Consider the following 14,767-nt stretch of genomic DNA (forward strand, 5'->3'; position numbering starts at 1 on the left):
ACACTTTTCAGCTGGGCGCAGTGGCTCACACCTGTAATCCCAGCACTTTGGGAGGCCAAGGTGGGTGGATCACCTGAGGTCAAGAGTTCAAGACCAGCTTGACCAACATGGTGAAACCCCATCTCTACTAATACAAAATTAGCCGGGCATGGTGGTAGGTGCCTGTAATCCCAGCTACTCAGGAGGCTAAGTCAGGAGAATTGCTTGAACCCGGGAGGCAGAGGTTACAGTGAGCCGAGATCACGCCATTGCACTCCAGCCTGGGCAACAGAGCGAAGACTCTATCTCAATAAATAAATAAATAAATAAATAAATAAATAAATAAATAAAATATACACTTTTCAAATTAATTATCCACCTGCTATTTATTGCTAGCACAAGCAATTCATCCATATGGCAAATCTTACCTACCCTAATCTGTTCCATCAACAGTCAAATCCCAACACAGAGATTCTATTCTAAATATCAGCAGCATATAAACAAGTAGCATTTTCTCCCTGAATACTTACTGTAAAAGAGTAACATTAATTTTATACAACTGTAAGTCTCTAGAGCAGCACTATCCAATATCGTTTTCCGCAATGACAGAAGTGTTCTCTATTTGCACTGACCAATGTAGCTGCTAGCCACATGTGGCCAGTGAGCACCTGAAATGTGGCTGGTGTAACTAAGAAACCGATTTTTTTTTTTTTGAGACAGGGCCTCACTCCTGTTGCCCAGGTGGGAGCGCAGCGGCATGATGACAGCTCACTGCAGCCTCGACCTCCAGGGATCAAGGGATCCTCCCACCTCACTTTTTGATTTTCTTGTAGAGACGAGGTCTCACTATGTTGCCCAGGTTGGTCTCAAACTCCTGGGCTCAAGTGATCCTCCCGCCTTGGCCTCCCAAAGTGCTAGGATTACAGGTATGAGCCACTGTGCCCGGCCTGAGTTTTAAATTTCAATTAATTTAAATTTACACAGTCACATGTGGCTGAGAACTGTCATACTGAACAGTATAGGTCTAAATTATTATAAAGTTAACTTCACAGACTGCAATTGCCTTTCAGAAAAAGAAATAATTTCCTATTCCTAAACAAGAATTTACTAGCCTTCCAACTGAAAAGCATGATGTTACTTTTGCTTTAGCCAGTAATATATAAATCCTCCGTTTACAGTAATCTAATCTAAACCTGATTAATAACTTTTTCATCAGATATTAACTGCAGCATCACCGTGAACCTGTCATCTGTACAAGATTTTAAAAATAGGGTCATAATGGTATAAAAATTGCTTCCTCTGAAATGACATCTAAATATTCTCTTTCCTCTTATAAATATTAAAATCAAAATATCAAAAACTTGTAAGTGTTGGTTTACAGAAGAGAAAAGTCATTACAGGCAGTATCAATGGAAATTGAGAAGACAGTACATTACAACAGAGGGGGTGACTAACAGTGCCAAACACAGAAGATGCAAAATAGGATGAGACTGAAAGGCTAATAAAAGCCACAGGTCTGATTCCTTATGCAAAACTCTTACAGATATATGTGTTTCAGAATTCAGAAATATGGTGCACATGTCATATATCACAGCTCAGATACTACAGAATACTCCAGTAGGGTCTGCTGGTATACCCTATCCCTGAGTTTTCAACCAAGTACATTTACCCATCTCTATTCCCAAATTTACATCTCTGGTCCAGCTACCTAGCTCCTACTGCATGATTCCTTAGCTACCTATCTCCTATTTTATGTCTCACAGATACCTTAAAGTCAGCCTTCACTTACTCAGCAAAAATTGAGTGTTTACTACATACCAAGCACTGTTTAGGGGATACATATTTACCACCTTGAAATACTCTATCCCCTGAACAAGCTCTCCACTTTTAGGGCTCCCTACCTCAGAAAACAGTGCTTCCATCTACCCTGTTGTTCAAGCCAGAAACACAGGAGTCATCCTTGACACCTTATTTTCTATCTGTACTTTCCCAGCCATCACTCAGTCCTTCTAAATCTCTCTCCAATCTACTAACTTCACTACATCTCTCCACTGCCATCACCTACATACTATAAGTCTGTGGTTCTTAACAGGAGGCAATTTTGCTCCTCCAAGGCACATATGAAAATAACTAGATACATTAATGGTTGTTACAATTCCAAGTGCTACTACCATCTAGTGAGTAGAAGCTAGTAATGCAACTTAACGTCCTACAATGCACAGGTTAGTCCTAAATGTCAAAGAATTATCCATTCCAAAATATCAACAGTGCTGAGGTTAAAAACCTCTGCTTTAAGTAAAAAGAGGAATGATACATACCAATGATTTTATTTTTGTATTTATGGCAATTCTTCTTTAAAAAGTTATCACAGCCGGGTATGGTGGCTCACACCAGTAATCCCAGCACTTTGGGAGGCCGAGGCGGGCAGATCACCTGAGGTCAGGCGTTCAAGAACAGCCTGGCCAGCATGGTGAAACACCATCTCTACTAAAAACACAAAAATTAGCTGGGCGTGGTGGCAGGTGCCTGTAATCCCAGCTACTCAGGAGGCTTACGCAGGAGAATCACTTGAACTCAGGAGGTGGAGGTTGCAATGAGCTGAGCTCACGCCACTGCACTCCAGCCTGGATGACAAGAGTGAAACTCCATCTCAAAAAAAAAAAAAATGTTATCACAATTCAGAATTACTTTAATGTAATAAAATTCACTCTGATCCAATTATATCAAAGTGAAATACATATTTCTATGTGAACAAAGTAAATACTTATATATGTTCTCCACTCCTATTAGGATCATGATACAGTAGGAAATTCCACTTTGTACAAGAAAATGTAAGGCATGCCTGTAAAAAGAAAGCACAATTAGAAGAGAGATACCCAGTCACAAACATCAAGTTAATGATTTAGGCTAAAGAATATTTATAGGAGCATTCCCAGATAAAAATAAAAAATAAAACCTCCAAAGCCTAAAATTCTGTGAACACCCAACAAAGGGGTCCCATACCACAGGCTCCAGAAGATCTGGGAAAAAAAACAAAAAAAAAAAAACAAAAATACCAAGCCCTAAAGCCATGCACAGCACTACACAGCACTGTTTCTTGGCTGCATGGAAGCTGTGCAGCATTACGTGGCTCAGGGATTACAGCTTTCTTCATAACTCAAGGCACAAAGATAAAAACAAACAGTAATTAGGATGAATTTCAGAACAGCCCTGACAGAACATCAGTTGTTCTCCCAAACTAATTTCTCCAATACCAGCCTTGTACTCTTGTCTTTACCTTTTTAACAATGACTCAAAAAACAACAAAAACTACTAAATATTAGAATTTACTAAAAAAAAAAAAGTACTCAAATCTATTCTCAACACATGATGACTCAAGTCAAATAAACTTGCTTATATAAATCTAGTCATTCATTAATTTGCTGTGATGTATCTACAAAACATTCTGGCTAACATGACACAATATTTTCTATTATTTAAGTATTCTAAAAATCTGCCATTAAATGAGAGAACTAATTTATCCACTCATTTCACAAAATGCAGGCAAAACACGGTTAGGATGTCTCTGATTAAAATAAATCAAAACTATCCCAGAGATTATATGTATCTGTGCATGTGCACACAGACACACACGCACATATACACACGTATGAACACGCACACTCTCCTTCAACTTTCCCCTTTGGTGACAAGAACAATGTATAATAAAATTTTCAAATCATTATGTACTATTTACATTATTAATAAGGATGTTAACCTACGATTAAAATTACTTCTAAATTTAAACCTTATGGAATAACTGGCACCTTCAATGTAGAACATTTATTAAAAATTTTGAACACATTTTTTCCACAGAAATATTATAAATCAGTAATAGGCTCCAAGGCAGGCCAGTAGAAGAAACTTATTTGATCCACTGTACAGAATAGGTCAGTCTATCTATCTCTCTCCCCCCAACACACATGTGTACACACATACACACACACTGAGAACATAACATTGGCCTGGAGTACTATTAATCAGAGGGCTTTAAGGAAGCAGAATAACCTAAATGAGTATAAATGGAAACAAAAGACAGCTTAAAACACAGAGTTAAAGTACACTTTTCAAAACTAATGATCCACCTTCTATTTATTGCCAACACTATCAGTTCACCAACAGCCCTTATGTGAAAATGCTGACAAGGACTGCTAGATACCTTTAAGGGCTTTTTAAATAGAGAGAACTCATTCCAGGTACTTATCTTAAAGAAGGAAAAAACACTTTTGAGGACTCCAGGAGGAAAAATTTTCCTTCATTATGAGTCAATTTCTTGGAACATAAGGGACATATCCCAAGTTTAGAAGTTAAGGGTCTTATTTCTCAAACAATGCTTTGGTGCTTTATTTCACCTTAAGGCGATGCCCCCTTTTTCTGGTGTCACCACTCAGATGATAGGTTTGGTCATCTTTGGGGTGCAGCATAATATCTGGACAGCCTCCTTCTGTGTAAGTCTTTGTTACTGCAACAATCCAAGTTTAGCAGTAGAGAGTGAATCTGCATTCACCTCTATTTCACTGACCTCCACGACAAGCATCAAGTTATTTTCTACTCAATGATTGCGCTGGTGATATTCTTCATAATTTCCTGTCCTGAGCTACTCTGCTTGTTCTCATTGGTAAAATGCCTATAATAAACATAGTAGTCACTAAAGATTTTTCAGAATTAAAACATAATACATGAAAAGTGTTGACTGGGTTAGCTGGCACGCAGTAATCACTCTATTATTAATTATTATTAATAAGGCAAAAATTAAAGAGAGTAATATCTTAAAAGTCTATTATAATTCAACTTTCATCATTTCCGAGTTGAGGAAACCTAAGGTCATATATCTAGTCAGTATCCTAACTGACATCAAAACTCAACGTTGTTTCCAGGCAATTTATCCACTGGCTGATTCTCCAAGGAATGTAGTCAGGTAGAATGAAACCCCATGGGCTATGCATCATAATCTTTTAAGTTATTTAATAAGCACTTTGAAAATGAGACAGTGCTTTATTACAAAACATCAGCTTGTTTTTAGATACCACCTTTTACTTTATTTTAAACTTCAAGTAACACTAAAGGCAGGTATAAAATTTACTTTTAGCAAAAAAGAGTACAGGTTTAACAAAGATTGAAAAACATCTCAATTATTCAAGTAATCTTTACTGAATATCTACTTTCTGAAAGACACTATACTGAACACTAGAAATACAAGAGTCAATAAGACAGTCTACCCTCAGAGAGCTTCCCGTCTAGAGAAAAAGACATAAATAGGTTATTTCAGCATTGTATGATAAATGCTAAAAAAGAGACTAAAACACAAAAATTTCCAATCTGAATTACCAACTGGATGATGGTATTAACAGATGACTGACCCTGAGCAACTTTCCATGTTCACAATGACTAGCTTTTGTGTCATGGACTTCCTATAGTTTAGTGGATTTCAGTCCTCACAGTTATCACCAGTTTTACTTCACAGATGAAGCTAAGAGGTGCTACATAACATGTGCAAAGTCATACAGCCACTAACACCAACACACTCACAGTGGAATACAGGTCTGTCTGACTTCACAGTTTAAGCTCTATTCCATTACCCTATACTGTTATCAAGAGTATTTAAATGAATAAAAGAGTAAATTAATTCTCACTTAAAAGAAACTTGCATATATATATATATATATTTTTTTTTTTTTTTAAGTGAAGACCAACCCGGGCACGGTGGCTCATGCCTGTAATCCCAGCACATTGTGGGGAGGCCAAGGTGGGCAGATCACCTGAGGTCAGGAGTTCATGACCAGCCTGGCCAACATGGTGAAACCCTGTCTCTACAAAACTACAAAAAGTAGCTGGGCATGACGGCGGGTACCTGTAATCCCAGCTACTCAGGAGGCTGAGGCGGAAGAATTGCTTGATCTCAGGAGGTGGAGGTTGCAGTGAGCCAAGATTGCGCCACTGCACTGCAGCCTAGGCGACTGGGCAAGACTCCGTCTCAATAAAAAACATTAAAATAAAATAAAATGGAAAGAAAAGCAAAGACCAAACAGAAGCAGGTAAAAATAGTAATACAAGCATAACTCGTTTCATTGCACTGTGCTTTGCAGATACTGAGTTTTTTCCAACTTGAAAGTTTGTGGCAACCCTGCACTGTGTCAAACGGTTAGCACTATTTTTCTAGTTCCATGTACTCCCTTCAAGTCACATTTTGGTAATTCTCACAATATTTCCAATTTTTACTATGATTATGCCTGTTATAGTAGTCTGTGATCAGCAATCTTTGATGTTATGACTGTAATTATTTGCGGTGGGACCGCAAACCGTGCCCACCTGAGATAGCAAACTTAACTGATCAATGTTGTGTGTGTTCTGACTGCTCCACCGACCAGCCAATTCCCCATCTTGCTCCCTCTTTTGGGGCCTCCTCATTCCCTGAGACACAACAATCTTTAAAATTAGGCCAATTAATAACCCTACAATGGCCCCTGTGTGTTCAAATGAAAGGGAAGAGTCCCAGGTCTCACATTAAATCAAAAGCTAGAAATCATTAAGCTTGGTGAGGAAGGCATGCCAAAAGCAGAGACAGGCTGAAAGCTAGGCCTCTTGCACCAGTCATGTTGTGAATGCAAAATAAAAAGTTCTTGGAAAAAATTAAAAGTGCTATTCCACTGAACACACAACAGATAAGAAAGCAAAACAGCCTTATTGCTAATATAAAGTTTAATCATCTGGATAGAAGCTCAAACCAGCCACAACATTCCCTTAAGCTAAAGCCTAGTCCAGATCAAGACCCTAACTTCTTCAATTCTATAAAGGCTGAGAGAGGTGAAACTGCAGAAGAAAATTTTGAAGCTAACAGGTGCTGTTATGACGTTTAAGAAAAGAAGCTATCTCCAGAACACAAAAATGCAAGGTGAAGCAGCAAGTGCTGAGGCAGCAGCTGCAGCAAGTTATCCAGAAGATCTTACTAAGATGACAGATAAAGGTGGCTACACCAAATAACGGATTTTCAATGTAGATCAAACAGCCTCCTATTGGAAGAAGATGCCATTCAGACGTTTCCTAGCTATAGAAGAGAAGTCAATGCCTGGTTTCAAAGCTTCAACAGACAGGCTGACATTCTTGTTAGAGGCTATCTTGAGTTGATTTTTGCACATGGTGAAAGGCAGGTATCCAGTTTCATTCTTCTGCAGATGGCTGGCCAGTTTCCTAGCACCACTTATTTTTGTCAATTTTGTTGAAGACAGCTATAGATGTGTGGCTTTATTTCTGGGTTCTCTGTTCTGTTTCATTGCTCTATTTGTTTTTGTACCGGTATCATGCTGTTTTGCTTACCGTATCCTTATAGTATAGTAGGAAGTCAGGTAATGTTATGCCCCTGACTTTGTTCATTTTGCTTAGGATTGCTTTAGCTACTCAGGCTCTTTTTTGGTTCCATATATGTTTTAGCATAGTTTTTTCCAATTCTGTGAAAAATGACATCAGTAGTTTGACAGGAACAGTGTTGAATCTGTAGATTGCTTTGAGTAGTATTGCCATTTTAATGATATTGACTTGTCCAATCCATAAGCTGAGAGGTTTTCCATTGGTTTGTGACATCTATGATTTATTTTAGTAGTATTTTGTAGTTCTCCTTGTAGAGTTCTTTCACCTCCTTGGTTAGGTATATTCATAGGTATGTTTTGTCTGTGTGGCTATTATAAATGAGATTACATTCTTGATTTGGCTCTCAGCTTGAACATTATGGGTATATAGAAATGCTGTTTTTTTATACATTGGTATTATATCCTGAAATCTTGCTAAAATCATTTATCAATTTTAATAGCCTTTTGGCAGAGTCCTTAGATTTCCTAAGTATACAATCATGTCATCAGCAAAGAACAACAGTTTGACTTCTTCTTTTCCTATTTGGATGCTTTTTCTTTCTTTCTCTTGGCTAACTGCTGTGGCTAGCACTTCCAGCACTACGTTTAATAGGAGTGGTGAGAGTGTGCATCCTTGTCCTGTTCTCAAGGGGAATACTTCCAGTTTCTGCCCATTCAATATAGTGTTGGTTGTGGGTTTGCCATAGACGGTTCTTAGTATTTTGAGGTATGTTCCTTTGATACCTTGTTTCTTGAGGGTTTTTATCATGAAGAAATGTTAGATTTCATTGAAAGCTTCTGCCACATCTATTGAAATAATCACATAATTTTCATTTTTAATTCTACTTATGTGGTGAATCATATCTACTGATTTGCATAAATCAAACCATCTTTGCAAATCTGAGGAATAAAGCCTACTTGATCATGATGAATTAACTTTTTGATGTGCTGTTGAAATTTGGTTTGCTAGTATTTTGTTGAGCACTTTTGTGTCTATGTTTATCAGGAATCCTGGCCTGTAGTTTTCTTTTTTCGGTGTCTTTACCAGGTTTTGGTATCAGAGTGATGATGGCTTCACAGAATGAGTTAGGGAGAGATCCCTCCTCCTCAACTTTTTTGAATAGTGTCTGGAGAATATTGGTACCAGTTCTTCTTTACACCTTGGGTAGAATTCGGCTGTGAATCCATCTGGTCCAGGGATGTTTTGTTGTTTGGCAGGTTTTTCATTACAGACTCAATTCTAGAACTCAATAATGGCTGTTCAGTGTTTCAGTTTCTTCCTGATTCAACCTTGGGAGACTGTATTTCCAGGAATTTATCCATTTCCTGTAGATGTTCTAGTTTGCATGCATAGAGGCATTCATAATAGTCACAGAAGATCTTTTTGTATTTCTATGGAATAGGTTGTAATGTCACCTTTGTTGGTTCTAATTGTGCTTATTTGATTTTCTCTCTTTTTTTTGTTACTATAGCTAGCAATCTATCGATTCACTTTATCCTTTCAATAAACAAACTTTTGGTTGTGTTGAGTCTTTGCCAGGGTTTGGGGGTCTTACCTTCATTCTGGTCAGCTCTGGTTTTGTTAATTCTTTCCTTCTGCTAGCTTTGGGGTTAGTTCATTCTTGTTTTTCTAGTTCTTCTAACTGTGATGTTAGAACGTTAATTTGAGATCTAACTTTTTCAGGGAGGTGTTTAGTGCTATACACTTTCCTCTCAACACTGTTTTTGCTGTACCTCAGAGATTTTGATGTGTTGTGTCTCTGCTGTCACGTATTTCAAAGAATTTTTATGTTTCTGCCATGATTTCCCTGTTTGCCCGAAAGCCATTCAGAAGCAAATTGTTTAGTTTCCATATAATTGTGTGGTTTTCAGAGATATTCTTGATATTGGTATCTATTTTTATTCCACTGTGGTCCAAGAGAATGGCTGGTATGAGTTTTGGCTTTCTGAATTTATTGTGACTTGCTTTATGGTTGAGTGTGCAGTTGATCTTGGAGTATGTTCCATGTGCAGATGAGAAGAATGTATATTCTGTGGTTGATAAGTGGAGTATTCTGTAGATGTCCATTAAGTCCAACTAGTCAAGTGCTGAGTATAAGTCCAGCATTTCTTTGTTAGTTTTCTGCCTCAATCTGTCTAACGCTTTCAGTGGGCATAGAGTCCCCTGCTACTACTGTGTGGCTAAGCCTTTTTGTAAGTCTAGAAGTACTCATTTTATGAATCTGGGTACTCCAAAGTTGCGTGCATATATATTTAAGATACTTAAATTTTCTGTTGAATTGAACCCTTTATCATTATGTAATGCCCTTCTCGGTCCTTTTTTACTGTTGCTGATTTACAATCCATTTTGTCTTACCTAAGAATAGTGACCCCCTGCTCTTTTTTGTTTTCTGTTTACATGGTAGATCCTTCTCTAGCCATTTACTTTGAGCCTATGGGTATCATTATGTGTGAGATGGGTTTCTTGAAGACAGGAGATGGACAGGTCTTGTTTTTTAGTTCGACTTGCCATTCTGTGCCTTTCAAGCGGGCTATTTAGGCCATTTACATTCAAGATTAATATTGATATGTGAAATTTTGATCCTATCCTGAAGTTGTCAGCTGGCTGATTTACAGTTTCTATTGTGTGGTTGCTTTGTAGAGTCTGCAGGCTATGCACTTATGTGTGTTTTTGTGGTAGCAGATATTGTTCTTCTGTTCCTTAGAACTCTCTTAAGGATCTTTTGCAAAGCTCCTCTGGTGGTAATGACTCCTCTTAGTGCTTGCTTGTCTAGAAAAGATTGTCTTTTTCCTTCACTTATTAAGCTTAGTCTGGTGGGATATGAAATTCCTGGCTGGAACTTCTTTTAAGAATGCTGAAAATAGGCCCCTAAACTGTCCTGGCTTCTGAGGTTTCTGCTGAGAAGTCTACTATTGCCTGATGTGGCTTCCTTTGTATGCGACTTGCCCTTTTTCTCAAGCTGCCTTTATGATTTTTTCATTGATTGACTTGGGACAGTCTGGTAATAATATGCCTTGGTGGTGTTCTTTTTGTGTAGTATCTTGCAAATGTCTTCTGGATTTCTTGTATCTGGACACTTACATCTAGCAAGATTAGGGAAATTTCCTTAAATTATTCCCTCGAATATAGTCTCCAGGTTGTCTGCTTTTTCTCCTTCTCTTGCAGGAATGCCAGTAATTCGTAAGTTTGCTCACTTTACATAATCCCATATTTCTTGAAGATTTTGTTAATTTATCAAAATTCTTTTTCATTTTTGTCTCACTGGGTTAGTTAAAAAAAAATGGTCTGTAAGTTCTGAAATTTTTCCTTCTGTTCGGTCCAGTCTATTAATAAAAATTTCAATTATATTTTGAAATTCACTGAGTGAGGTTTTCAATTTCAGAAGCTCTGACTAATATCTTTTTTTGTTTGTTTGTTGAGATGGAGTCTCACTCTGTCGCCAGCCTAGAGTGCCGTGGCATGATCTCAGCTCACTGCAACCTCTGCCTCCTGGGTTCAAGCAATACTCCTGCCTCAGCTTCCCAAGTAGCTGGGATTACAAGTGCCCAACACCACGCCCAGCTAATTTTTGTATTTTTAGTAGAGACGGGATTTCACCATGTTAGACAGGATGGTCTCCATCTCCTGACCTCGGGATCCACCTGCATCAGCCTCCCAAAGTGCTGGGATAATAGGCATGAGCTCTAATATCTTTTTAAGATATTTATCTCTTCCTTCATTTCCTGGATTGCTTTAGAAATTTCTTTGTGTTGATTTTCAACTTTGTGTTGATCTCACTGAGCTTCTTTGCAATCCACGCTTTGAATTCTTTATCTGTCATTTCTGAGTTTCCATTTTGCTATTTAAAAACCTTGTTTCAAATATCTCTTCTTTTTCTTCCAAATAGCTCTTAATTAACAAAAATTCACTGAGCATCTACTATGGGCAAACACAGGAAATCTAAACATGCACAACTCTCAATCATAGCTTAGGATGACTCAAGAATATAACAGAAAACACAAGCATATACAGAAGAAACTCAACCCAACATTACAGCGCCTTTTTAAAGGTTATGCAGAAAGTCCTTGGAGACACCACAAAGGGCCGGGTGCAGTGGCTCACGCCTGTAATCCCAACACTTTGGGAGACCGAGGCAGGCAGATTACTTGAGGTCAGGAGTTCGAGACCAGCCTGGCCAAAATAGTGAAACCTTATCTCTACTAATAATACAAAAATTAGCTTGGCATTGTGGCACATGCCTGTAATCCCAGCTACTCGGGAGGCTGAGGCATGAGAATCACTTGAACCTGGGAGGCGGAGGTTGCAATTAGCCGAGGTCGCGCCACCGTACTCTAGCCTGGGCGACTGAGGGAAACCATGTCTCACAAAGGAATGCCTGAAGGAGTGCATGGCGAGCACACTGGGTCAGAGCAGCAGATTCCACTCCAGTTGATCTCCATAACCACTGGAGGAGTTGCTCTCCCTCCCACTATCAATTTCTGTATATTTTTACACTACAAAACAAAGTGTAATTACTTAGAAGCATTCTAGGACAACGTATGTGTAGAATTTTATAAAATTTTTGTAATCACCTCTTTCAACATTGCCATCTTTCAGATAAAATGAGAACAGGCCTCAACCCAGATACTGAATCAAAATCTTTGGGGGAATAGGACCAAAAGTATATATTAAAAAATAAAACACAAGTTCCCATAATCCTCAAGATGTGAGAACCATGGTGTTCGACAATAAGGGAAAGAGCATTCTAATGAAGAAAACAACGTGAAGGAAGCACTTGGACATGAAAGATCAAATGAGCACAGAGTGGAAAGGGAGCTTGAAAGATGAGGCTGGAAGGTGGATGGTTCAGAAGTGAGGGGCTTTGTATGCCACACCAAGGCACTTGAGCCCTTAGTGATGACAAAACCATTGAAGATTTTTAAAATAAGAAAGTGATGTGACTGGCCCTCTGCTTCCACAAAGGAAGGAACGGGACACTGAGTGTGCAGGAGCAGCAGGTCAGGAGGCTGCCATTCCAGTCCCCGTGAGAAAAGAAGGCCTGGAGCTGCTGGAGGATGGAAGAGAGGACCAATTCAAAGAGTACTTGGGACTGGATCTGTCAGGACCAGTCACCAGATGAGGCGGGATTAAAAAATGGGAACGTTCATGGATGATGACAACATTAATCGAGATTGGGAAATGCAAGGAGGAAGAGTAGTTCCAGGGGAAGAATGAATTCCACCTTGGATATGCTTAGTTTGAGAGCACCCAGGGGACACGTGTGCACACTCCACATGTGGTTTGGGAAGACTGGTCTGGAGTCATCAAGACAAATGTGAATCTGGAAGTGATGGACACAGCTGAAGTAAAGCTACAGAAAGACAAGACGTAAGGCAGAATCCTAAAGACCTGCAAAGGACACATCCAAGGCCAAGTACCAAGAGTGGCAGGGGATCAATCTTTTAAGAAGCATAAGAATGAGTAGACCTGGAGGGTCAAGAAGCAGTGGTCACTGTCTAATGTCATAGAACACAAAGTCCAAACCCAGCCATCTGATTCGGCAACTGCAACTTTATTGACGACATTAGTGAAAGTCAAGAGGCAGAAAGCCACATTTTAAAGCTGAGGAGACTAGGTCTCAGTGCTTAAGTGACCTATCTAAAGTCATGAAGCTTAAGTCACACATTTATCCAGTAACTGCCAGGATAACTGTACAGGAGATACAAAGACATCGTTCTGAAAGAACAAGGGGACGAAGTCACAGACACAAAGCTGGAGTATAACTTATTAAATGCTAGCCAAGCAAACACCTAGGAGCAACCCAGAGGAAGTAGCAGTCAATTCCCTGACAGGAAGCGGGTCGGCAGGGAGCAAGGGAGCCTCCCAAAAGCATACCGGGTACTGGGCCTTGTAACTGAGCTAGGAAGGACAAGGACAGCCAGACCATGGCAGGGGCTCTAGGAAGAGGGAGCAGCATCATTCATATCAAGAAAAAAATCTATAGGACATTCAGATGAAGTCAAGACTGTTACTTCACTAGAAAAGATGAGAAGAAATACAAACCCAGACATTCAAATAACTTCTGAAAGGTCTTCAATGTAAAACTTTCCCAAACAAAAGTATCTTAATCATCCTTTTATGGGTGGGGCAGGACTGGGGAGGCAAATGCATGCAGGAGAGAGAGAGACAGACAGTGAGACAGAACACAGGGAAGTGTACCTCCAAAAATCGAAAGGGAAGCTTTTTGCCCTGAAGACTAACACACAGCTACGGTTTATATATATATAATATTATATAAAATTTATAATAGACAAATGTTATTACCTTTCATGAAATCTAAGTTAACCTCAATGCTCATGTGAGATCAGTGCTATTTCCACTTTAAAAGGAAACAGCAAGGATGGCAGATTTGAGACCTCAACCTCTGGGCTCTCCATCTTACACAGCTTTCCTTTTAGCTCCAAAGTTGAACCTGATCTTACTATTTTCTTATTTTTACTAAAGGTGCTTTATGTATGTATTTATGTATGTATGCATATGTATTTCAGCACTGATATAATAGGAAAACTGGAAAAGACGGGGACTACTAAAGCATGTTACATTCAGTCGATGGAATGAATGCTCTACAGCCAACACAAAGAATGAGGTAGTCCCGTAAGTACTAACATGAAATGGTCTTTTAGATATCCATAGCAGCAGATCTTTTTCCTTGTTGGCTTCACTACTGGTAGAGTCAACTTTGGTAAGGTAATGCAGAACATCTAATTCAAGAACTATGACTTCCCCATAAATACTGAAGATGAATTCAAAGCTACCAATTGGGGAAAGAGCTTTTTATAAACCAGCATAAAAATCTACAAATTACCTAGAAAAAAAAATAACATTCTGCAGAAAAATCAAACTAAAATCACCCAAAACTGAATTCTTACTGCACTTGCACCCTAACCTGTCTCCTCATCCTATGAAATCTGCCTCCTTTCCTCCTGGATCTCCTGTTTTACTTAATGGGGTCACTTCTACCCAGCTCCTCAAGCTAGAAACAAGAGCCTTTATTCATATTTTCTGGGCTCCCAAAATACTTTTAAAATAATTTCTGTAAGTGCTTATATTAAATTGTCACTGGCCTATAAGGTTGACTTTCCATTTAGACTGTGAGCTTCTTAAGGCTTGGGAACAATTTTATTCATCTTTGCATTCCTACCAATCCCTGAGTGGAAGGCCTGGCTCCATTTGTGCTTTTCATTCACTGAAAGAAAAAATGAGGGAGGGGGAGAATCATGCCTCAAGAGTTTGCTTAAAGTCAAGGGGAGCAGACTAATAAACAGTTCATATTTACCTTCCATCTTTCCTAAAGGGCTTAAAGCTGTTAATATTAATTCCTACAATTAGAAACTCTATAACTACAAATGTAAAATAAATACAAGAA

General features: G+C 38.8%; 1 long non-coding RNA gene across 1 annotated transcript in view; it reads right to left on the bottom strand.

Annotated features, from left to right (window-relative positions):
- LOC129524141 (uncharacterized) overlaps positions 1 to 14,767 on the bottom strand; it is a 48,559-nt gene that overhangs the window by 9,502 nt on the left and 24,290 nt on the right. The window lies entirely within an intron of this gene.

This window comes from Gorilla gorilla, chromosome 7 (assembly GCF_029281585.2).
Source record: "Gorilla gorilla gorilla isolate KB3781 chromosome 7, NHGRI_mGorGor1-v2.1_pri, whole genome shotgun sequence".
In the NCBI taxonomy this organism is placed as follows: domain Eukaryota; kingdom Metazoa; phylum Chordata; class Mammalia; order Primates; family Hominidae; genus Gorilla; species Gorilla gorilla.